Below are 24337 nucleotides of genomic sequence, written 5' to 3'. Positions count from 1 at the left end.
CCTGGGTGGGCTCCTCTTCTTGAGTGAGGATGTAACAGTTGAACTTTGAAAGTAATTTTTAGACAGCATGTAGACTGTGTGTGGGCAAAGCTGCCTACCTGCATCGTATATCCTATTTTTCTCTGGAAAAACTTGAGTAAGAGCTTTGCTGAGCATTTGTGTTCAAATGCCTTAACATTCTCTAGCTTAAATAGCTCTTTGCTTAAGGGTCAGCAGCAAATGCTTTGCTCAACTCTGCTCTAAGTTTCTCTTGTTTATGCCTCCTAACCAGTTTCCTCTCTGAAAAAGCAGTTAACTACTTTTCATCATACTTCAAATTAATCTGACACCATCGCTAAAGACAATGTTTATACAACTATATCCTTTTTTTAAATCCTGTTGAATATTATGCTTAATTCAAATGCAATGGGTGTTTAAATTGCTGGTTAGAAGTTGCTTGGGTCACTTCAAGTAGTTACGAAAGAATGCTGCTGTCAGATCCTCCCTGCCTCCAAAGGTAAATATAGTTGATTCTAAATTATCTAGTCTTAAGAGGATTTTAAGATTGAAGTTGCCTTCATTTCATCTTACTTTATTTTTCTGAGGCAAAAATAGGAACTGTATGTCCACAGCAAGGAGAACATCAGAAGAGAAGAGATTCAGTAGGGAGAAAAGTGTCTGAGATATGAAATGTTTCTGTGGGTAATAACTAGATTCTTAAATGTTCCATATTTAGCTTTTAAAAAAATTCATCCTCAGTAGCATTTGAGTTTTCTTTTTCAGCTTGTTTTTCATTATTTAATATAACCTTTTGAATATTTTGGTTAGAAAAGATAACCTCAGCTAATAAAATACATGCCTTGAGCTTGAATTATAAGTAATTGGTGATGTTTTTCATAAGAGTTGATTAGTTTTATTTTTCAAGTATTCAACTAAAAGATAATTTAGAGGAGGGGGTTGTTTTCTTTACAACTATTGATTTGAAATAATGTCACTAACAGTGGACCTGGCTTCACTTTCTTTAGTTCATTTGATAAATAGTTGGCCAAAGCAATAACCTTAGTAAGCATGAAACTTTTTGTTCTTTTTCTTTTTTTTTCTGATTTTATTTTAGATAAATATGAACATGCATGTGGAATAGGAGTGAAATTCATATATAGAGAGTTTTTCTTAAACATTAAATTCAGTATTCATATGAAAATGACCTTGTCTCATCCAGTTCCAGAGTGCTTTTGTTAAGGGTAATGATCTTAAATATTTAAATACTTTGGTGTCAAATATGGTGAAAACCTCCTCAGATGTAGAATGGTATTGTTGGTCTTTTTGTGCTTCTTCTATTCTGTTTTGAAAACAGTTTGAATTTTATTCATATTTCCTTGATCTAAGTTGGTAGTATTTTATAAATCAGTTGGCATAAAAGAAAAGAACTAAGTTCTTATTTAGAATATTACTCATTTTGTTGATTGATCAGGCTTTTATCAGAATTAAGCAACTTCTTGATAACTGAGCAAAGCTAGAGCTAACCAATTAAATTTTTATCATGTAATTCAAGTTAGCTTACTCTGAAAGCTCTGTAAGTTGGTGAGTTTTTAAATATGCCATTAGTGATCTAAAACTTGTATGTACCTGTTGAATTTCCTTTTTTAACTTAAAACACTAACAGATTAAATGTCTTAAGTTTTCCCACTTCTGGGAGGTATAGAATAATAAATAGTTATTACTTGAAAATAAATTAATGAATTAGGTGCAGTCCTAGGTAAGCATGGTTTGTTTGCAATGAAGAAACTGGGTTTAGATTTAACTCTAACCTGAAATGTTGCCTTTTCACAGCTAGTAGAGCACCGAGCTGCTACAAAGTGCAGTTTTGTAAGTAACACGTTCAGCGTCTTGTAGATAAGGGTATGCTTGAACGTTTTCATTATTTTTGTAGAGAAAATACTAAAGAGTGAGGGTGTTACCTTTTCAGTTCTAGGAAACTATTTTTGTATGCTAAAGGAGAATTAGAGAAAATGGATTAGAAGTGAAATGATCATAGGTAGAGTGATTTTTTTTTTCCTTAAACATTGGGTTCAAGATGTAGGCCACATCTGTGATCGTGTTTTTTAGAAATGAATCCATATTAAATCAATTCTCTGCCAGCAGCATCTGGTTGCACTTTATGTATGTGTTTTCTTTCTTAAAGAAAGCAAACCATATGACATAACCCCGGTGAGATAAAAATGATTGTTTATAGTACTGTGTTTATTTATGTAGCAACATGAGATGAAATATGTCTTAGTCTGAAAAAACTTACCGCACTTTTGGAAGGTAAACAGCTGATGTCTCCATTTGAAGATGGACACACTGGGGTATGGTTTGGTGTGGTTAACAAGCCTGGCTTAAGTCGCTGAGCTGATAATCCAATGTAGGCCTAGTAAGTTCAGGTACCCTGCTCACTGCAGAGAGAACCATTTGCAAGCAGTGATGTATTTTTACAGATTACAAAACCGTTGTTCAAATGGATTGCTCAGACTGATTTTAACAGGCTGATCTTAATTCTTCTTTTCTTTTAAAAATGGGCTTCTTAGCTTATAAAAGAGGTAGCTCTGCTGTAGTGGGATTCTTCCTCTATCCTTAGACGTAAAGTGATACAGATGAAGCTAACTATGAGGTCCAGCCTGGACCCACTGGGATCAAATTAGGCACAGCAGAACGAAGAGAACTGAAAATATCTCTGGTATGTGCAAGGTACAGTTTCTATAACAAAGAGGACGTTGAGCCGTGGCACCCCCAGAGCAGTGGGAAACTGCACAGTTGTATTTCAGTCATGGTGATGCTAAATAGCACATCTAGGTGGTGACCAGTGTATTTAAGGGCATTGACCAAATCCTTCTAACGTGAAAGTTGGGTCATCTGCAGTTGCATAGAAAGCTGTAGGTGAAGTAGTGTGTAACAGAGGCTTTTCTTCTGAATTTGAGACACTTGAAGGGAACAGTGGAAGTTGCTAGGTATCAGAGTAGTCTAGAATGAATAATAATTCTAGAGATTTGGAAAGGGACTTAAGGAGTTGGACCTGTTTGTGGTTCTGCTGTTGGTACTATAGAGGATATATAGGGACTTAGCCTGACTCTGACCTATGTTACTCCTGCTTCAGTTTCCATATAGGCCCACAGACTATTGTTTCAGAAATTGTGGAAACTTGTTGGGACTTTTTATGCCTCTTAAGACCTTGTGTGTCAGTGAGAGACTTGCTGTGGGGTGGTGGGAGGCAAATGCCAACTGCCGTGAAAGTCTGTTCCGTCCCATAGTAGGTTACCACCAAATACACACACTGAAAGGACGCTTTTGCAGTTTTTATACAGATATAGCAATGTCTTTGTGTCTAACTACTTCATTTGAAATCCAGCATGTGGTAATAGATTACGTGTATGGTAAAGTTGTTTGGAATATAGCGTGTTCAACAAATATTTTGAATATTTCCATTTCATCTAACTGCATTAGCTGTTAACAAAAGAAAATAATTCCCTGTCATAACTCTTTGACTCAGGCATGAGAATGGCACTAATTTAGAATGAATTTTTGTTGCAATACTTGAACAAGGCAGGACTATTAAGACTATTAGACTTATTAAAATTAAGCAGCCTAATTACCAGAGCTAAACATGAGTTAATTACATAATGTAATTCGCTGAATACATATTACCTTTTAAGTTGCTAGACTAAAAGGTTTTTAGCCAAGTACTAGCTTTTGCTGTGAATGATGACCCTTTAAAGGCTTTTGGGACTCTATCCAGCTGGCAGATTGGCCTTACTGAACAGATGTGGCTGGTCTTTAGAAAGCTGATCTGTACTGCTAGCTTTATTAATTCTTAACGTTAATATTGACCTGTGGGTCCAAACAAAAGTAAATCTCATGTGAAAATGGCATAATATAGAAGATTCTTGCGGTCTCTTCCTGATTTGTTTAGTATATTTTTAATAGGTCTTAATGTTTGTCTTACTGGGTTTTATTTGTTGTTTGTATATATGCATGTTTTACTGTTTCTTGGCTTCCTGTTCCGTTCTTGTTGGTTCACAGAACATCAAAATGCCGAGGAATCACGTTCTTGGCACTTCTGGAGACAACTCCAGATAACTCTTAAGTACCGCTTGTCCACAGGAAGTAAGTGGGTGAGCTGGAGAAGCATTCAAGTTTTGTGAAAGTGCCTATAATTACTAAGGAACTTATTTGCAGTTATTTGGAAGGATTCTTTTCTGAGGAGATGTTATTTAACAAGCAAAAACTTGAGGTTTGTGAGAAAATGAAATTTCTTTTAAGAAGACAGAGACAGATGGTGTTGAAAAAGCAATTGAAAATTTGTGCTAGTGGACTTAAGTTTGATTTCTCCTAGAATCTAACTTGGCGAAAGATGGGCAATAGTAAATTGAGATTAGTATAATTTTAAATTCAAATCACAAATGATTTTTTTTCCCTCTTACTCAGTTTGGGGAGAAAGGCAGTCAGATTTTCTTCTATATGGAAAGTATTGCTGGCCACCGTATTAATGTATTGTTTTTAAACTACTAAAATTAGGATTTCTTATACTTAACAAATTTGAGAGGGAAAATTGAAATGCTTTAGGAGTATAGAAATAAGAGCATTATGACCAGAAGTTGGCATGTTGCAAACACTGATCACGGATCATTTCTGAAAATGTTTTGAAGATTATCTGTGGAGAGTGCCAGTGGTCTGTAAACTTCCCTCTTCAACCACACACTAACACAAGTAAACATGAGTGCATTACTGCAACTAATGCATTGCATAAATGCACGTTACTGATCTCATCCCAAGGAACATACAACTCTAGCCAATTTCTGATATTATTCAGGGAAAACATTTATTTAAGTACTTACTGAAAACAGATGTTTGGGAGGTTTTTGCGTGTATGTTAAACTTTCCTCCTTTCTCTCTGTTATTTTTTTTCTCTTTTTAATTAAAAATCTCAAACTGTAAATTTATAACTGTATATACACCTTTCTACTCCTTGGTCTCTGAGACTACTCTTTATTGATACTGGTTTGATCATTTCTGTGAGGCAAGCACTTGCTGGTCAGAAACTGGATTCAGATTGAGACCACCCAATAGTCACTGAATAGCCTTCATGGTAATGTGTATGTTTTCATTTAGTATAAACATTTTGAACTTAATAACTTCCTGTTTCTAAGGATGAGAATAATCTTGCTTAAAAAGGAGGAGGGGGAATATTATAACAGGAAACTTTGGTACATGACGAACTTTGCTAGTAAGCCTGTAGCTCAACAAACGCCAGTCTTGGGAGAGTGTTCACTAGATGTTAAGATTTCACAGCTTGCAGTTCCTAATGTAATTTTCAAACAGTTAAGGTGATTTTCGTACAAAGATTCAAACCTCTGCGTTTTGTTGAATGGAAATATAAGAAGCAAGAAGACAACAAGTGAGGAAGGAGGGGATGGCATGGAAGACAGTAAGGGGAATAAAGATGGTGTATTTAAGTAGCGTGTTCCCTGTGAAAATCGCTGCCCTGTGTTCCATGAATAAATGAGATAAAGTAGCAGGGCTGCAAAATGCCACATGCCCTCTCTGAATGTGGTACATATTATTCTACCATGCAGTTAAATTTTATACTGTGACATGAACCTTTTAACTAGTTAATATCAGTTATTGCTTCCCTAGAGTATATATCACTAGCTCACTTAAAATGTTATACTGAATGGAATTTCTGTTTAACAAGGTAACAAGCCTTTGTTTACATTTCCAAACCTGTTCCTAATCTGCATAGGTGAATATTACTGTAAAATATTAAAAAGGAAAGCTAAGATTAAAATCCTCAGGATTGGAACCATTTTAAAGTATTTAATAGCCGGACTGCAGTTGAAGATGTGAATTAATTGTAAACCTGTTTTGCTCTTTTCAGTAACTGATGCTCAAGTGCATCTAATAATGCACAAGTTCTTTGTGGTAGTATTTCAAAGTAGCATCTAAAAGTGACTATTTGTTTTGTCTCCTGAATTCAGCTACTTTAACAGTGGAAACCAGTGATCTGCAAAGATCAGTAAGGGTTTGCATAAAGTCACTGAAGTACAGATACAGAGGAAGTCATATGCTTTTGCAGTAATGTTTTATTCTAGACCAGGACTTGGTAAATTGTGCTCAGCTCTGCTGTTTCTCCTGGAATCTTGTATCATCATTTTTTTATGAAGCATTCTCTGTTTAATCAATGCATGTTTTCTTCTTTTAAGTAATTACTGTTGAAGGGATCAAAGCATGTACAATAAATCCTGATAGAAGAGTACTTACTGAGAGGTGAGGAAAAGGATTGCATGGTTTTATTTGACTTGGCAATATTTGGGAGAGTGAATCTGGAGTCAAACTAGGCTTCATCTTACCTTTTCTAGAGGAGGAATATACAATACTAAATAGCATCATTTTGCTGCTCAATAAAGAATATGCTTTAAATTCCTAGCTACTAAGCAAGTGGGCTGCGGGGCATCTTTCTTTTGTTGTCACTTGTAACCATCTTTCGAAGTTCTTGTAAGGAAACACAGCAATAACTTGCATTTGTAGTGTTCGAACTGCACATTTGAGTATCATTTCAGTGTATATTTTTGTAGAAGGAAAAATGATCACTTCCCAGAAGGGTTCTGTTAAAAGGATACAGCAGAAGCCTGTGGAAGTGAGTCAATTTGACTAAGTTGCAAATAATGTCCTAGCTTAATTTAAACTGAATTTAACTGAATTTAAAAAAAACACTTGATTTCTGAAGGGAAGAAAAGCTGCTTATGTTTTTGTCCTCTGATAATGTATGTTTTTGAATACTTGACAGGTTAAATTGCAATATTTGTATTGATTTGTAGTCAGGATTGTGGGACTTGGACATCAATATGTGTATTGTGAAATGCAGTCTCTTCCTGAATCTAAACATAAGAATTTCCTTTTGTCTTTGGTGGCAGAATGAGTTGAACTAATTGAGGAATTCAGGCATTCATCAAAGTAGGGATTTGTCTTTGAATGCAAGTAAATTTGGGTAGTGGTCTTTTTTTATATGTTCTGTAAACTGACTGTACTATATATGTAGTGTGAATGATCCTGGTGAGTTTGTTTGTTTGGCATAATTATGGCGAATGACAAACAAGAATTGCATCAGCTATTGCAACAAAACCTGCCAGAGCTGATTTAAAGAATCTGTCTGTCTTTTTTTTCAACTTGGCGATACTAACCAGACACAGCTCCGTAACAAGAAATTTCGCATCGCTAAGTCTGTTCCAGTTAACTATCAGATAAGAAGTTGTGCATTTGTATTTCTTTATAGTATTCCTTCTACCTTAAAATTAGTCTAATTTCAGTATGAAATTTTTTATCTTTTGGCTTACTTGTAGAGTGGCAAAAGTTCTTAAGAGCTGAAGAACAGGATAGGGTCTAAGATTGATAGCATGGAGCAATGAAGATATACATGCTGGTTGCTGAAATAGCTCCTGTCATCATGCAAAAGCTAAAATTCCTTAAAAATAGATTTTTTTTTCCAACTGATATCTTAAACTACTTGAGTTTTGGAACTGCCTCAGTAAAAGCTGAATCTCCACTTGCACACGTTGTCTTCAGAAGCGTTTGCATGCAAACGGGATTTTTGCTGTACAGTGTAGGCATAGCCTGAAGGATTTGTTCTAGTGCCAGATACAGAAAGGGTGGTGGTAGCTCATACTGTCTCCCTGATGCATCTGACCTGGGCATTCTCATCTAACATGAGAATTTTGCCTGTTCAATCTTAGCCCTTTCTTGTCACACTCAGGTTCCCTTGTGGTGTTTTTTATGTAAGACACAGTCTGAAATAAAGAAAACGAAGTCTGCTAACGTGCCTGTAGTGCATGTTAGGAGCTCGTTTCCGTCACAGAAGTTAGGACTCTGCTGTGGGAATTCCTTTCTTCCTCTCTCCAGTGGTAAGTGACCTGTCACCGCAGGAGTTGTCATCAGTGCAGCCTTCCTTTATGGACACTTTTAGTGCAACAAAATCACTATGCTTTTCTTGAATAACAGTAATTCAACAAGCAGAATATTGTTACTTCTAGTGCTTTTAACATAGCAGTAAATGACAGTGTTTTTCTACTTGAGGAAATATTATTCACCTCTTTTGGAATATCTTATAGGATAGATTCTGTAAGGAAAGGCTTTGGGACTCAACAGAAAAAATGGTGAATGTATGTCCTATCAAATGTGAAAGAGTACCTTAAAGGTGTTCTTGCCAAAGATCAAAAATTCTTGACATCTTCACACTGTATGTACAACCAAAAATATCCCCCCTCTAATTCATTTTCAGCATGATGCATGTGGCAAGCCATTATCTGGATTATTTAGTATGTATAATTAAAGAACTTGATTTCTTTCCTATTCTGGGTATTTTTGCAGTGGTTTATAAATTTATAAGCTGTGCATTTTAATACAGGCTTAAGTAACTAATTGGGGAGGTTGGTTAGAAAGATTTACTTTGAAACTTCTGTGCCTGAAGTAGACTCCATTGATTTATAGATGGATACTGAAATGCTCTCTGCAGTGGAATAGTGTACAGGAATAATATCCTACTGTGTGGTAGCATATTCAGGATTTCAGACCTGCACTGTTAATCTCTCTTTCACAATGTTGGTCATCAGGCAGATGCTTTTGGAAGATTTTTAACACTGATGTTTCTAAGTGTATTAAATTTTTCCTTTTGAAAAGTAGACAGTTGTGCAAAAATAATCATGTTCCTATTCATAGTAACATAGTATGTGTACAAAACAAGAAGCTGGAACAGGATCTGATGCAGTCTATCTGGAGTCAAAATTAGTTTCACTCTACTGCCTTTATTGAAACCACTTTGGAAGGATTTTTTTTTTTAATTCACTATTCAGTTCTTGAATTGAAATGAGTCCTGGGTTTATTTTGAAACACAAATTCAAGATAATGAACCCTATATATATACTGAGGAGAAACTGTCTCACTGCATGGTGAGAGTAATGCGTAACAAAACCTCTTCTGCCTCTTGCTGATCTGCATGCACATGCAGCATCTATCGTTAAGTAACAGACTATATGGGTGGTAGATAGAAAGAATGTTTCATTTTAAAGTTTTGGAAGTGAACCACATACCTTTTCAATTTTAAATTCTCTAAAGAATTCTGATTATTTTTGCCTGGAGGACCTCATTCCGTGTTATTTCCTAGCATAGTTGCACTTTGGACCTATCTTTACTACTACTATTTTTTTCAAATGGTTTTGGACCTCCAGAAGAATCCTGAACGAGAGGCCTGAACTCCATCTGCAGAGCAGGGAGAAGTAAGTGCTCTGCAATAGTATCCCAAGAACCACAGAGCAGGAAATTGCAAGAGCCTGCTTGGCTGAGGAGGACTTCTCTCTGGAGCCCCGGTGTTCAGAACAGTGGGAAGGTAACTTGGAGAATCCCAAATGCGTTTCCCTGCTTGGAACCCTCTCCTGAAAACTGATGCCTTTTACCTGACTCACTTTGAGTTTTTTGAAAGAATTTTTTTCTGCCTTTCTAACTAAAAATTTGTTTTCCCTCTGGAAAAAAAAAAACATAAAATGATTTTGAAGTCTAAAAGGAAGTGTCACATATGAATTAGCAGACTACATTAAGTGCCAACTTTATTGTAACTTATCAGTATCTCTTCCGTTCCTGAGAGGAGTAGATTGATGAGCGTAGAGCTGGTACTGGTTGTTAGTGGGTTATGCATCATGCTTAGATGATTCTCAAAAGCGGGGGAGGACGGTGAGGAGGGGAGACGCAGAAATTCATGTGTTCCCCCTCAGCCTTTTGTTTTGCCTTTAGTGACTTTTTAATGCCTGTGCCTGACAGTGAGGTTGCTAGCTAAATGTCTCTGCTTCTTACAGATCACTTGTTCTGGATGTTCAGGATCCAATTCCCTAATTGGTCTGGTGAGATTGGGTTTCATTTGCCTTCTGCAGCTGATCTTATGTTTCCTATGGAAGCAATACAAAACCAGAAGTTTTGTTCTGTCAGATTCTGTCAGATTTTCTTAGACATTATTTTCATACCATAGTTGTGGATAGGAAGAAAGCCACTTTCTATTCTCCTTGTTATAGAGGGAGAGAGATAAGATCTGATTGATGCACTAATTACAATATATATTGATCATCAGTGCTTTGCAGATATTGCAGTGAATCTTCTCTTACTGACAGTTTTCCAACTCAGATTTTCAAGAAAACAGAACAGATTAAATTGTGATTACTTACTCATTTGATTAAGCCATGAATTGTTGTCATTGCTTGAGGTAAAAACTTGTATCCATGAGCATTCAGCTTGTCTCAAAGAAAAAGGAAATGTAGTTGCCAAATTGATTATTGCCCATGTCTGACATCTAAAAGAAAATATTACAAATTCTAGGGAAAATCCAAACAACTTGAAATCATATTCTAACAAAAAAGAATCCTTGTTAATGGAGATATTGCTCAACTGGTAACAGATCTCCTGGGGATTTGTTTGTGATAAATGATATGGTAATATTTAAGGAACTCTGTGTTCCCTAAAGCAGAGATGTGTTGCCTCTTCACTGTGCTTCAGCCACATTTTATGACAAAACGTGTTTATTCATAATGATGCTGCTTTGATGTTGCTTTGTGGGTTTGGGGGGTGAGGAGGAATAAAATTGGGAAGGAGTCTTTTTGAATCAGTCTAGAAACTGGAAATAGAGAATGCAAGTAAAAGTAAAAGTAATGTGATTTGTTTTCTTCACTTTGCATTAGGCCCCAGTTTCAGAGCACTGAAAGCTGCTAAATGTTGCTAGGGGAAACATTTCCGCCTCAGCTTTGTCCCCTTAATTACGCTGGTCCAAGCATTTGTGCCAATCCAGGGAACTGATCTGGGCACTAGTCAAGGTTCAGGCTGCCCTGGCAATGGGTTGTTGTGCGGGCACACGTCCACTTGTGCTGGCCTGAGGAGGTACAACACAAGGATAAGCAGAGAGTAGGAATGTTTAAAAGTGAGCTACTGTGGCTTTTAGCTTTCAGGGTTGCTAAGATGGTGGCTCCGTGTGCCTTTATGATCTTATCTGTATTTTAGGTAACATTCTGCTTCTGATCATGTTCTTGAGGGCTTCCTCTTCAATTTAATTGATTATTTACTGTACTTGGGAAAGGTTTGTTCTTCTCTTCCTCTTTTGATACCTTATCTTTTTCTATTATATTCGTGTTCAACAAATATATACATATGACTTTTTAACAATTTTTTACTTTCTATTCTGCATTATTTGTATGTGTGGGTATTTTAGTATGTTTTTCAGTAGCTGTTATTCACATGGGTGTGTTAAATCACATTTTTAATTCTTTTTTTTTTTTTTTTTTTTTTTTTTTACTGTTTTCTTCCCACTGTAAGGAATTCACAGTGGAATGCAGCCTCCTGCATGCTTGTAAGGGAACTTCTACTTTGTGGTATTCCAGAAGTGCCATAGAAGTGATTAGAAAATCATAGAATCATAGAATCAGTAAGGTTGGAAGGGACCTCTGGAGATCATCTTGTCCAACCCCCCCTGCTCAGCAGGGTCACCTAGAGCATGTTAGACAGGGTTGCATCCAGTCAGGCCTTGAAGATCTCCAGAGAAGGAGACTCCACAACCTCTCTGGGCAACCTGTTCCAGTGCTCCGTCACTCTCACAGGGAAGAAATTCCCCCTCACCTTCAGGCGGAACTTCCTGTGCTTCAGTTTCTGCCCATTGCCTCTTGTCCTGCCACACGGGACAACTGAATAGAGTTTGGCCCCTTGACACTGTTCCTTCAGGTACTTATGCACGTTGATAAGGTCCCCCCTCAGTCTTCTCTTCCCCAGGCTGAAGAGGCCCAGCTCTCACAGCCGTTCCTCCTAGGGCAGGTGCTCCAGCCCTCTGATCATCTTTGTAGCCCTATGCTGGACTCTCTCCAGTAGCTCCATGTCTCTCTTGTCCTGGGGAGCCCAGAACTGGACACAGTACTTGAGATGAGGCCTCCCCAGGGCTGAGTAGAGAGGCAGGATCACCTCCCTCGACCTGCTGATTACACTCTTCCTAATGCCCCCAAGGATACCATTGGCTTTCTTGGCCACAAGGGCACATTGCTGGCTCATGGTCAACTTGTCATCCACCAGCACTCCCAGGTCCTTCTCTGCAGAGCTGCTCTCCAGAAGGTCAGCCCCCAGCCTGTACTGGTGCCTAGGGTTATTTTCCCCTAGGTGCAGGACTCTGCACTTGCCCTGTTGAGCCTCAGGAGGTTCCTCTCTGCCCAGCTCTCCAGCCTGTCCAGGTCTCTCTGAATGGCAGCACAGCCCTCAGCTGTATCAGCCACTCCTCCCAGGTTGGTATCATCAGCAAACTTGCAGAGGAGGCACTCTGTCCCCTCATCCAGGTCACTGATGAAGAAGTTGAACAGGATGGGACCCAGTACTGAGCCCTGGGGTATGCCGCTAGCCACAGGCCTCCAGCTAGACTCCACGCCACTGATGATGACCCTCTGAGCTCTGCCTTTCAGCTAGTTCTCACTCCACCTCACTGTCCACTCATCTAACCCACACTTCCTGAGCTTCTCTAGGAGGATGTTATGGGAGACAGTGTCAAAAGCCTTGCTGAAGTCAAGGTACACAACATCCACTGCTTTTCCCTCATCTGCCCAGCCAGTCCTTCCATCCTAGAAGGCTATCAGGTTGGTTAAGCAGGATTTCCCCTTGGTGAATCCATGCTGGCTACTCCTGATCACCTTCTTTTCCTCCATATGTCTGGAGATGACATCCAGAATGAGCTGTTCCATCCCCTTTCCAGGGATGGAGGTGATGCTGACCGGCCTATAGTTGCCTCGGTCCTCCTTTTTGCCCTTTTTGAAGCCTGGAGTGACGATACTTTGCACGGTCATTAAAAACCATCATATCTCAGAAGTGTTAGTTCTTTGAATTATATTTGGAGGCTCAACTGAAAAATAAGAGCGATTAGTTGTCTTTAAATATCTATCTATCTAGATGGGAGGTATTTTTGTTTTAGTACTTGTCTTCTAATTTATGTCACAGTGTAGTTCTACATTAGCATTTCTCCATGATCACAGGTATTAAACTAGCTCATTAAACTGAATTAAATTTCCAAATGAACCAGGTGTTTGGTTCAAGTGTTACAAAGTGTTGGGAGCCTCCAGTTCCTAATTAAAATGTTAACTACCTATCATGTATTGCTTATTGTTTTCATCTATTTTCTCTGTACTGAAGGGACAAATACTAAGTTCATTGGAATTTAATGCAGATTTCTGATGCTTTTCTACAGGAGTAGAATAAATCTGTAAAATAACTTCAAGTGATAAACTGTAGTTGGCTACGTTTGGTAGATAATGTGCCTTTAAAGAAAGGTTTATGAAACATAGCAAAAGGGTAAGATTGTATAGCAGCTCAGATAAAAACTACATAGTTCTTAAGAAAATATGGTTGTTAAAGTGGAAATCAGCTCGAGTTACTTTCATTCTGCAGTTTGCACTTTTTTGCATGCCTGGTTTTCTGCAAGTCTTCATTGGCACATTTGTATCTGCAGTGTTCAAAGAGGTATCATAGCATGGTTATTTTGAGAAAAGGTGAAGGAACAGATGTAGAAATTCTGCACTAGCAGTTAGCAGAGTTACTGAGGTAGAGAGAACACTGTCAAAATAGATACAACTCCAAAACCAACTGCTTGTGTATGTTCCTTTGTGAATTTTTCTCTGATCTTAGTTCAGCCATAGTTCATTTCATTTGCAAAGCTGTCAATTTTACCAGCTAAATAAACAATTTAATGTAATTATTAGAGTTCTGGTCTATTAGACATGAGATTGAGTACTGTTTATAAGTATTCCTGTAAATACGAGATGAAAATTAAGGAAAAAAATGAATTCTGTTGTTACAGTAAGAAGCAGCACTAGCAAATATTGAATGAAGTTGTATGACCTCTGCAGAGCTCACAATAAAGACTGAGAGCTCCCTAGAGGGCATAATAATCTTTTGGGAAAATAACTTAGAAAATAACTGGGCAGTCATGATAGGAAGATAGTATTTTTTTTTTTTTTCATGAACAATTTTAACTTTCTTCTTAGTAAAGTAAATACAGTCCAGATGGCTGGGAAGTACAAGATACTCCCAGGGGTTAGGGTGGAGGTTGGATGAATTAAGCTTTGTAGAGCTCAGAAGTGAACAAGTGAGAAATGAAAATACAGATACAAAGTTAAATTTTTTAAACATTATGTAGTTGGTTTTCTGTTCTTCCTCAGATTTGGGGGTGAGACTGAGCTTTTCATGATGGTGATTTAAATTCAGGCATGTTTTGGTAACTTATGAAGAGGCATATTTTTGTGTATATATTAGAATAAAGTAGGAAGAAAAGTGATACAAACCGTTCTTTTTGTTTTGCTTATAAATCATGATGATCTTCCAAATACAGCTTGCTTCAACAAGCAAGTGTTTCATACTTCATAACTGAGAAAAAGATTTAAAGACCTATATGCACACTGATCATTATTAGCTTTGTAGCAAGTGTTGTTATGGATCCAGCTATGACTTTGTCCATAAACTAATACTCAAAGAAAATATTACTACATGGTTTAAGTTTATCTTGTAAAATGCGTTGTGCTCACCTCTATGTCATCAGATGCTGAGATTCCACATGGGAGATGATGTCGTAGGTTGATAAGACTGGGCTGATTGCCTGAAACGCTATTGGAAGTGTAGGAAGAAAATCAATCAAGACTTTTGACCATTCAGCTGCAGGCTGTCCTGCCTGTCTTTAGGCTGCTTCTTTAAATTCTTAACTGAGTATTTGAGGTAAGAAATGCTGAGGGAAGGTCCCATCACAAGGCCTGGCAGGCTGTCATCAGCTGGGTTTGGTAGGTCTCATATTAAAAGTAAGTCTCAAAGGGAAATTTAAAGGTTAATGATCTGATAGACTTATGAATTGCATCACTCTCTAGAATGACAATCGAATGGATGTTGCAGGAGTCACATGACAAAGTATCCAAAATTCATGCTCTGAAATGAAATCTGGTATAAAAATGTATCAGATCTTTCTTTTACTTCATATGAAAAAGTACAGGAAGATTACCTATGAAATTTCCACTGTTTTTATCCTTAGACCATCATTGCTGTACCTACTATTGCTGCAAATACTTAAGCATGGTGTTTGGACATGCAAGTCTAATGAGAAGAGTGTGTCAAATACAAATATTTGAGAGAATAGGGGAGTTGCTCTTGTTTTCTAGTTTGAGAGACCAAGGAAGCAGAAGTCTCACTCCCCTCAAATGCCCTTTCCTTTCTTAAATTAAAGACACTATTGTGGGTATCTTGAGTAGATCAGTAGGTGGTCTGAATTTGCAGTGATTAAAGACATCCCCTTGTGGCTGTCAGATTGAGAATAAAAATGGTGCAAGGAAAAACAGCTTAGCAGTAAAATAGTGTATTTGAGTCATAGGCCTAAGAATGTTGATCAGAGGAATGCTCGCTGGAAACATGCATGTGTCAGAGCACATATGGTGACGGAAGGAGAAGAAGGCCAAAGATAAAGCTGTTGGAGAAGTGCGGAGGATTGTAATTCGTCAAATGATGTGCTGAAAAACTGAAATGCAAAGGCATTCAGTAGGAGGCAAAACAAAAGGATGGAGCCACAAAGGCTAACAGCAAGTGGGGTTTCTTAGAATTGTTAGCACTTCCAAAATTCTTAAACAGCCATGTGTTGCTGGGAGTAGGATCCTGGACACTGCTGCAGAGGAGTGGTTAGAGTAGACAATTTTTGGTAAGAAGCTGAAAGTGTGTGTTTTTTTTATGTGGAGCAAGTACTACATATTAACAAACAATCTGAGGACGATAACAAGAGCTTGTAGAAAGCAGAGTTAGAATTGACTCTGGAAGGCTAGTAGAAAATAACAAGGAAATTTAAACTTGGGGACAAGAAGAAAAATCTAGGAACCTACATTAGCAGCAGATGAGAAAGGAGTCATGCAGCGCTTTTGCATTTCATTTCCTTTTTTAAAAATTTTAAGGATTTTTCTTCTAGGAGACCTTAGAATCTAAAAAGTCTGAATACCAGAGTATCTGTGGTGTTGAGCAAAAAAAATAGTAGAGCAACAAAGATTAGGATGTGAGGTAGGTACCTAGGGACATAGATACCTAGGACCTACCTACCTACACCGACAAGTAGCAGTTGGAAGATGCTAGTAGATTTTTGTTCCTGATTACCTAAGCCTAACTTAACTTATTTTGTTCAAATGTGTTGTATCTAATTTTTATGTTTTTTCTTTATTTATAAAAAAAAGTTAAAGGTACGCTCTTCACTTCCCCTGGACAATCTTTTTTTGAAGCCAGTTAGCACTTGTATTGTGTCTCTCTGAAACAGGTCTCTTTGCAAGATTGTAATATATTCAAAAATAGTAATGAATAAAGCTTGGCTAATCCCATTCTCAGCAGGGACTTCACTTCATTTTAAGGAGAAGGGGAGGCTTAAATATATAATACTCAAATGATTTTCCTGGGATCACACAGGATCTCAGATATGCCTCACATAGGATGTGCCTGGCATCCAGATCCCTAAGCCCGTTCAGATGTTTTCTGAAATTGTCATTTTCCAATTCTTGGGCTGTATTTATCTGAAGCAAGTTTAGTGCAAATAATAGTGCAGTACTTAAAATACCCTGCTTGAAAATATGTTGAAAACTTACTGAGAATTAATAATCAGGACAAGTACCATACTATAGCTGTATTCCTGACAACAGTGAATTGTTGAGCACTGAGCCTTAACAGTAGGATTTATCAGCTTACCAAGATAAAATGCAGTATTAAGTAAGATCATATACTATAATATCGTAAGAGAAGTCTGAAATAATGTCATTCTAATATGTATTTAGTTCAACTGAAAACATTACAGCTCATTTTAAAAGTTCTTCAATAGCTTTTGTTTAATTTTTAACACTTGTCTAAGATCAAACTCTGCATCATTACTAAGGCCAAAGTTTCCACTGATAGCAGTGAAAATTCAGCTTGAATAGAAGGTTTTGTAGACTACTCACTAGTTTCTTGCCATTCTGAACTTGATATGGTAACTATAGGAAAAAACAAAAATGAACTATCTCTTATAAGCAAAACCAGCAAATCATTTTTTGTGTAGCTTGATATTATTCATTTCTAATTGTGGAAATATGTGGTATATTCTAAATACTGCCTTGCTTTACAGCCTGCATAGTTTGGATAGTCTAAGCACGGAGTAGTTCTCTATGCGGCATCATCAGTAAAATTAAATTGAAAAGCTTTTAGTGCTTTTTTTTTTTTTTTTTTTTTCCTGTAGGACACTGACAATAATAAAGTAAAAGAAAATAAAGCTTATGAGTAGTCTTCTAAATCTCAGCACAGATTTAGGTATATCAACTGATGTTTTGTTTTGCTATCTAGTTAAAGTAATAACTGGAAAAATACTATTTGCTGCACTATTTGTCATAAAGCCCAGTTTCTCCTGCGTGTGATTTATGATTAGATCTTCAACATTGTATAAAATGAAGGGAAGGGCTTGTGTGTTTTTAACTTCTCTAAAACTATTCTCCAAGACTAAGGACATGCAGGTGGCTTGAGGATAACAAGCACCTGGTGTTTATGATGGCTTACACAAGTGTATCTCAGTAATGTCTTCATCATTGTGACCTGCAGTCTACATTGTACTCTATTCTCCAACTTCAAAGTTTTCCACAAAGTTCAGTCTGCGTTTTTTTGGTGTCACTATTTTAATCTCGTTTGTTGCATGAGAATAAACTGCTGCCATGTTGTCCTAGTGTGCCACATAGCTGCCCTCTGCTTGGCTTCCTCGCTGTAGAATATGACTGTTGGGCACAAACTGAAACACAGGGAGTTCCACCTGGATATGAGGAAAAACTTATTTCCTGTGAGAGCGACAGAGCACTGGAACAAGCTGCCCAGAGAGGCTGTCTCCTTCTCTGGAGATGTTCAAAACCTGCCTGGACGTGATCCTGTGCAACGTGCTGTAGGTGACCCTGTTTGAGGGGGGTTGCTCAAGGGAGGTAGCACTTAATATTTTCACACACAGGGATGTCTGCAGTGGTCACTGCGGTCGCGTTCTGCCAGTGCGCTCTCCATCACTGAGCGGATGTCTCCTGGATGTTGTTCGGGTACAACATGCTCCCTGCTGCTGCACTTCGATTGCTTCATGCAATGAAAGGAACATCAGGAGCAGCTCATGGGATTCCTGGGTTTTCTTAGTGCAAAATGCAATGCCTCGAACCATGCTAATCTCAGATACTATGAAAGAATACATTTTATATTAAAAAAAAAAAAAACTTTAAAATCTAACTGCTGTTACCTTAGAGGGTAACACAGTGCTCACTAAGATGAGTTTTTGTCAAATGTGGCAAGTATGCTATAAAGAAAGGTCAGCGCTTTGAAAGTTCAATGCGTATCTCTTTGAACTATTGTGCTTTTTGATCTTTCTTTTTTAAACAAATCTTTGCTTAAATTCTAACTTCCTATTCAGTAACCTTTGGTGAATTGTTTTGTATGTGAAAACACTGGTGGAGATTTGCAATGGCTGTTTTATCATGTTGTCCAGAAAATTTAGAGAGCAATACACACTTGGTTTGTAAGGGGAACTGCTTCTTCCAAGGCACTGCCAGAATATGTTTCTTCACTCCTCCGGCTCAGCCTCGTGGCCGCATCTGTCCATGCATGGAGCCTCGAAGCCAGATTACAATTTCATTTTTGAAGAAAGTGGATGATTTTTCCATGTTCTGTTCATTCCAAAATGGGGAATTCCAAAATTGGAAATCTTTATTTTTAAAAGTCTTTCCTTAACTGCCAGTGTAATGATCACTCTGTGGTAGATTGTAAACAACCTCCCACACGAGCAAATTCTTCTAACATCTCTTTCTGACATTGAGACATTTGTCTGCCTTCCCTTCCATCCAAAATTCTCAACTTTGCTTTTTTGGCACACTAAATACATAAAACGTTCAGCCTTTCATATTTTGGTTTTTCCTTCTGAAAATAGTGCGGTCTTTTTGGCACTCTTCACTTTTGTTCTTTTTTTATGGCTTGTCCACCTTGCTCTCCTTCAGCTGTAATGGGGAGAATTAAGTACAGTTGCAGCCCTGATTAAAATCTTGGCTTAACTGAGTTACAAATTTATGATGACAGATATTTGTCAGAGTGCTGATGACTAATACCGTTTTGGATTTCTGGCACCTTTTTGAATCCTAATGATACTCCTTGCTTTTACCATTGTACCTTGTTTTACCATTATTTTTGACCATATTTAATGTTTATTTCTTCTTTCTCTTTGTGTGTTTCAGTCGCTCTTTGCTCACATCAAGCCCAGCGAGGTGTATGTATTTCATTCTCCAAGATAGAATGAACACCCTCTTGGTGTTTGTTAATAAGCCGTCAAGAAAATTAAGTCTCTCCTTTGTAAGGCTTGTCTTGCCTTTCCTCTGGGGTGTTCTTGATGCTTCATCTCCTCATCTAGAGTCTGAAGGCGGGTGGATGTTCGGTACCAAAAGTGCCATTGCCTACAAGGATATGCCAACTTTTTTCTTTTTTCTTCTTTTTCCTTTTCATTTTCTTTTAATTCCTGTAGGGAGAATTTGTACTGCCATTAAGCACTGTTCAAATAGTTATTGTAAACTGAAAAACTGGAGGGCAGCCTGTTCATTAGATTAAAATAGGGGTGTTGTAAAAGACCCAAGTGGTAAACTGCAGTGGTTCTCCTCCCGCCACTTTTCAAACTGAGCAACAATCTAATTTGCGCTCGGGTGTTCCTAGCTTGAGCTGCCTGTCTTGCTGTCAGGGAATGCTTCTGAAGTGTCGTGGTACTGACAGTGAGTTACACTTGGGGGTTAGGTGTCTGTGTGTAGTTAGTAGGGCTGCTAACAGTACTGTGGGAAAATCCAACAAATGAGTAGAAATTGCAGTGGAAAAATAATTTAAATGATCAGACAAACAGAGTCAATAATTAAATGTAAAGAAGTTCTGCTTTTCTTCTCTCTCTCAAACCCTGAGAAGTCTTTTTTTTGTTGTTTTTTGTGTGTGGAGTTTTTTTTCTGTAGCCTCTCAGCTGTTGGGTTATTTCTTCTTCTTCTCCCCTCCCCCCCCCCCCCCCCCCCCAAGAAATCTTGTGGCTGTGCTAGTGATTGTACAACACTTCTGTATCCTATTATATCATCTGTTGTGTGAGCTGAGAGTGGAAAAGATGGAAACATGGTTAGATTGTCAGTTGTTTCCAATGAAGAAATCTCTTTTTGGTGGAAGTGTTTGCATTCCTGTGGTCAGTGGTATAAGGAAATACCATGTTATGAAAAATTCCCAATTGTTTCCTTAAGGGTTTTCTTAGAGTTGCACAATCTTTTGATGGTTTTGTTTATTAAAAAAAAAAAAAAAAAAAAAGGAAAGAAATAGTTGCTAGCTCTTCACTTAGGAGTTCAGAATTCTTTTTAATGTTTACTAAAGTTTTTCTTTCTATACTCAAGGTTCGGATCAAACCAGAAGCGTAGGCTTCTAAACTGTACTGATCAACCATTCTGGTTGTAGTAGTTAAACACTGTTTTCATTACAGAGGTGTTTTTTGGGGATATCCCATCAATTCCTTGGCTATATATCATTATGGTTGTTAATAGTTTCTAGATGCAGCTCTAAAACATTGTTTCACTGAGTTGGGGGAGGAGAGCACTCAGGTAACAAAATGGTTATGCATTTTAATGATTCTCAAAAAGAAAAATGATATCTTCAACACAAAAAGCCTTTCTTCCTTTGGATAAAACTCTTTCTTATCATTTAATTTGTACTTGCATTTTCAATATACTGTTAGGATTAGTATAATATGTGTAACTTCTAACGTATGCATTAATTCAGATGTATTCCAATTTTGTGAAGCTGCTCATATTCTGTATTGGTCTGACTGATGACATATCTTGAATTAAAATCCATTTCTCTTCCTAGTTCATTCCTCCAAGAATTTGTTATTTTCTTCAAGTTGAGAGTTGGCTTTGGGTTGTTTGTTTACTATGTGACTGTTAAATCCTTTTCAGATTTACTTTTTTCCCTACTCAAAATATTGTCTGCATTCTTTGTTACTGGATGTATAACTTTACTTTTGGCCATAGAGTCATTTAATGTTCACTATAGAGACTAAAGACTAAGAGGAATTTCTCTCCAATCCCTAAGGGCTGGATAGAAAGGGATGAAAAGATACCTTCTAGGTAAGCAGAATGAATTGTGGCATGGCACTAGATCTCATGGTAGCTTTGCAATTGTGGAAGCATTTTTTTGATGATAGGAATTTTAAATTTGGGAAGGGAAGAAGATATTGTGAAAGTATGTGGAGTGACTCTGAGAAGAAGAGGAAAGCGGGAGTAGGATGAAAACCTAGTGGCAGCAAAAAAAAAATCTGCTCAAAAGTGTATCATATGTTTTCTTTGTCCTAAGATTCCTGCCTTCAGCTGGTTTTGTTGTGACCTCTTTTGGCCATCAGCTCTGGAGGCTTTGGCTCATCCAGGGCTCGTTGCTGGGTGCTGTCCATGTACCCCATGCTTGCACGGAGCAAGCGTAACCCAGCCAAAATGAGTGGTACCGTGCTGCTCTATGGCAGTAATGAGTGCTGGGGAAGACTAAAACAGTGATCGACATCCTGATAAACCCAGGCTTCTGCGTTCTGTCAGACATTGTAATTAGGAAATTTTGCCAGTCGTGGGTCTGTTAAGGAGAATATTAAATTTTTGGATCAGATAGTGCTCTGTAGAAGCTCTCTAAAAACAGTAGCGGCTAGTGCGTAAGAGGAGATCTCTTATTGTGGATGAAGGCTGCACTTAAAATAACATATAAGGAACTTTCCATAGAAATAGCGTTCTGTTATCTCCAGTAGTGTGAAGTAGATGAAAAATAAACTGTGCTCAGGCCAAGAATGAACAGTCATATTAAAGTGCTTACGTTACTTACATTATGGAGTGCTTCTACTTTAAACAGGACGTTCTGATGCCAGTATACTTCCACTTCTTTCTCCAGTCTCTTTTTCTAGTCGCTGCTATGGTTTTGCAGACTCTTCCTGGGAGCAGTTGACAGGAGATAAAAATGGACAAATATGCCCTAATTCCACAAAGATGAGCACCTAGCTAACCTATGATTCTGTCACTCTTAAATTTTTATTCCCGTCAGACCTGAAGGTAGATGAAATAGGTCTGTGCCTGTTTACTTGTATTAATGCTGAACACATTGTTCATTCCTAAATATAAGCATATGGAAAAATCTATTATTTTTCAAGTGAGTGAGAAAAAGACTTTTTTTCCTTTTTAAACAAAGCAATTCTGGAAAAATGCACTGTTTGAATACATGTGTAATAATAGTTTTTATTTCAAGCATGGCTCTTTTGGTGGTTTTTGTTTTTATTTTGGAGTATCTTGCAACAGTAGTGTATTTTAAATTAATTTTCTGTAATTCTGCTTATTTATGGTGCATGTTATTTTTTTTCCCAGAAACTCATTCTTTAGGGTTGAAACTTAGCATTAAATAATCCAGGCTTTAGTAGTGTACTAATGAGATAGCCAGCACAGGTAGCAGAGCCCAGGGATGCATTTGCAGTACAATAATACAAAAGAATATAGACGCACACAGTTGTGCTATTTTATTTAGTCAGTTGACTTTCATGATTAAGGATGGAGCAAGAGGAAAACTCGCTGCTGTTTGGTTCTCTGCAAGGGCCGGAGAAGACCGTTGTTTCCTTATGAACTTTGTACGCGAGCCGTTACGAAGCCGCCAGACTTCAGAGCAATGTATTGTGTTCCTCTCTTTTATTCCCCTCCCTAATCATAGTCTGCTTTCTCAGGAGTTTGGCAGTTGATGGGCTATTTTAAACTCTCACTTTTGCTGGGCTAGAAGAGGAATTGTGGGTTGCATTTATTATTTTCTGCCATCAGGAGAATTCAGCTGGTAGGCTGCATTTTACTCTCTGGTCCATAAGCCGGTGTGAATTAGGCAAAATGACTTCTTTCCAAGCCAGGCGTTCATCAATGGGCTCTTAAATTAGGCTTCTCTTTGAGATTATTTATATGTAGAATGTTTTATATGTTGTCAAAGTAAAACGTAATTCAATGAGCTATTATGAAAAAAGTTTGAGAAACTTTTTGTGGATCATCTTAATGCTTCCTTAAGTTTTAAGTGTACAGTATATTACAGCAATATTAAAAAGCTTACTAGGAGTCAGTGACCTCTTTCTTCTACATTACAGGTCAGCTGCATTAGCAGAGCACAGAGAGCTGTGGAAAAAATCAAGGTACCCAAATGTTTTATTATTTGGATTCTTAGTTATGTTCTTGCTCATTGCTTAGTGTAATTATTTTAATGAGGGTGAGGGGAGGACAGGGTTGGGAATTAGCAAGCTGCCACTTCAAAGTGGTTTTATTAATATATATATGTGTTTGTGCTTTTTAATCTCTTTCACGTTATGTAAAGAAATACTGTTGTGGGAAGAAATTGCACATCAGCTTTGGATTGTATGCAAGAATCTGAACAATATTGAATAATGTTTGCTGTAAATATGAAACTTTATGTGTAAGGATATCAAGATATTCTTCAAATTCTAGCCACACTGAGGTGAATATTACATATGTCTACAAATGGGTTCACTAACTAATTGACAATAAGTATCATCAAACATTAATGAATCTATTGCTTGTGGTTTTGATGTTTGTTATAAGTTACAGTTCAGCATATCACATACCATTATATTCAAGATTCCTAAAGATGCAAAAGGAGAAGTCTGAAGACATGAAAACCTACATAGTAGCCTGTATTTTATAAGTACAGAACTATTAAGTTTTCATATCGTCTTGACTAGTAAGTGTTACTCTGGTGTATATGTAGGATATGTTATATTGTGGTCTTAGTTGGCAGTAAATGTTCTTGCAGTGCTTTAAAGATTTTTAGTGCCTGTTCTCTTATCTATCATATTTTGATATGGGTATTTTCTACAATTTTCCCATCCTTGATTAAGATAAGACAAAAAAATTTATGACTCAAGTTTTAGTGGCTGATATCTTAATGATGGTAAGACTATTTTAAAACAACCCTCTTTATCAGACTTTGTTAGCATTCTAGTCTTTTGAACCCTTTTTCATTTTCTTTTTCTTACTCCCCGTTTCTGTGTAATTTTTTGCAAATTTTTTCTAACTCATTAAAATTGTATCCTGTATTTGCTGGGCTGTTGTTGATTGATAACGCATCTGCTCTGGTGCTAGTTTGAAGTGGGGGGTTCTTTGTTTTAATTCAGTCTTCCCAAATAAAATAATCAGAGACATAAAGAAGAAACTTGCTTGGAAGGAAAGATTTAGACAAAATCATCTGTGCCTGT

The 24337-nt window shown here is 37.4% G+C and overlaps 1 protein-coding gene across 4 annotated transcripts in view; it reads left to right on the top strand.

Moving 5' to 3' along the window:
- Positions 1-24337, top strand: part of ADD3 (adducin 3) — a 108048-nt gene that overhangs the window by 19785 nt on the left and 63926 nt on the right. For all 4 annotated transcript variants that reach the window (XM_062579554.1, XM_062579555.1, XM_062579553.1 and 1 more), the window contains one exon: positions 23216-23260. The gene's annotated coding sequence lies outside the window, so the exon portion shown is untranslated. The remainder of the gene's footprint in view (positions 1-23215; positions 23261-24337) is intronic.

The sequence above is a fragment of the Rhea pennata genome, chromosome 7 (assembly GCF_028389875.1).
Source record: "Rhea pennata isolate bPtePen1 chromosome 7, bPtePen1.pri, whole genome shotgun sequence".
NCBI classification, from domain to species: Eukaryota; Metazoa; Chordata; class Aves; order Rheiformes; family Rheidae; genus Rhea; species Rhea pennata.
This window is presented reverse-complemented; position numbering and strand designations above follow the sequence as displayed.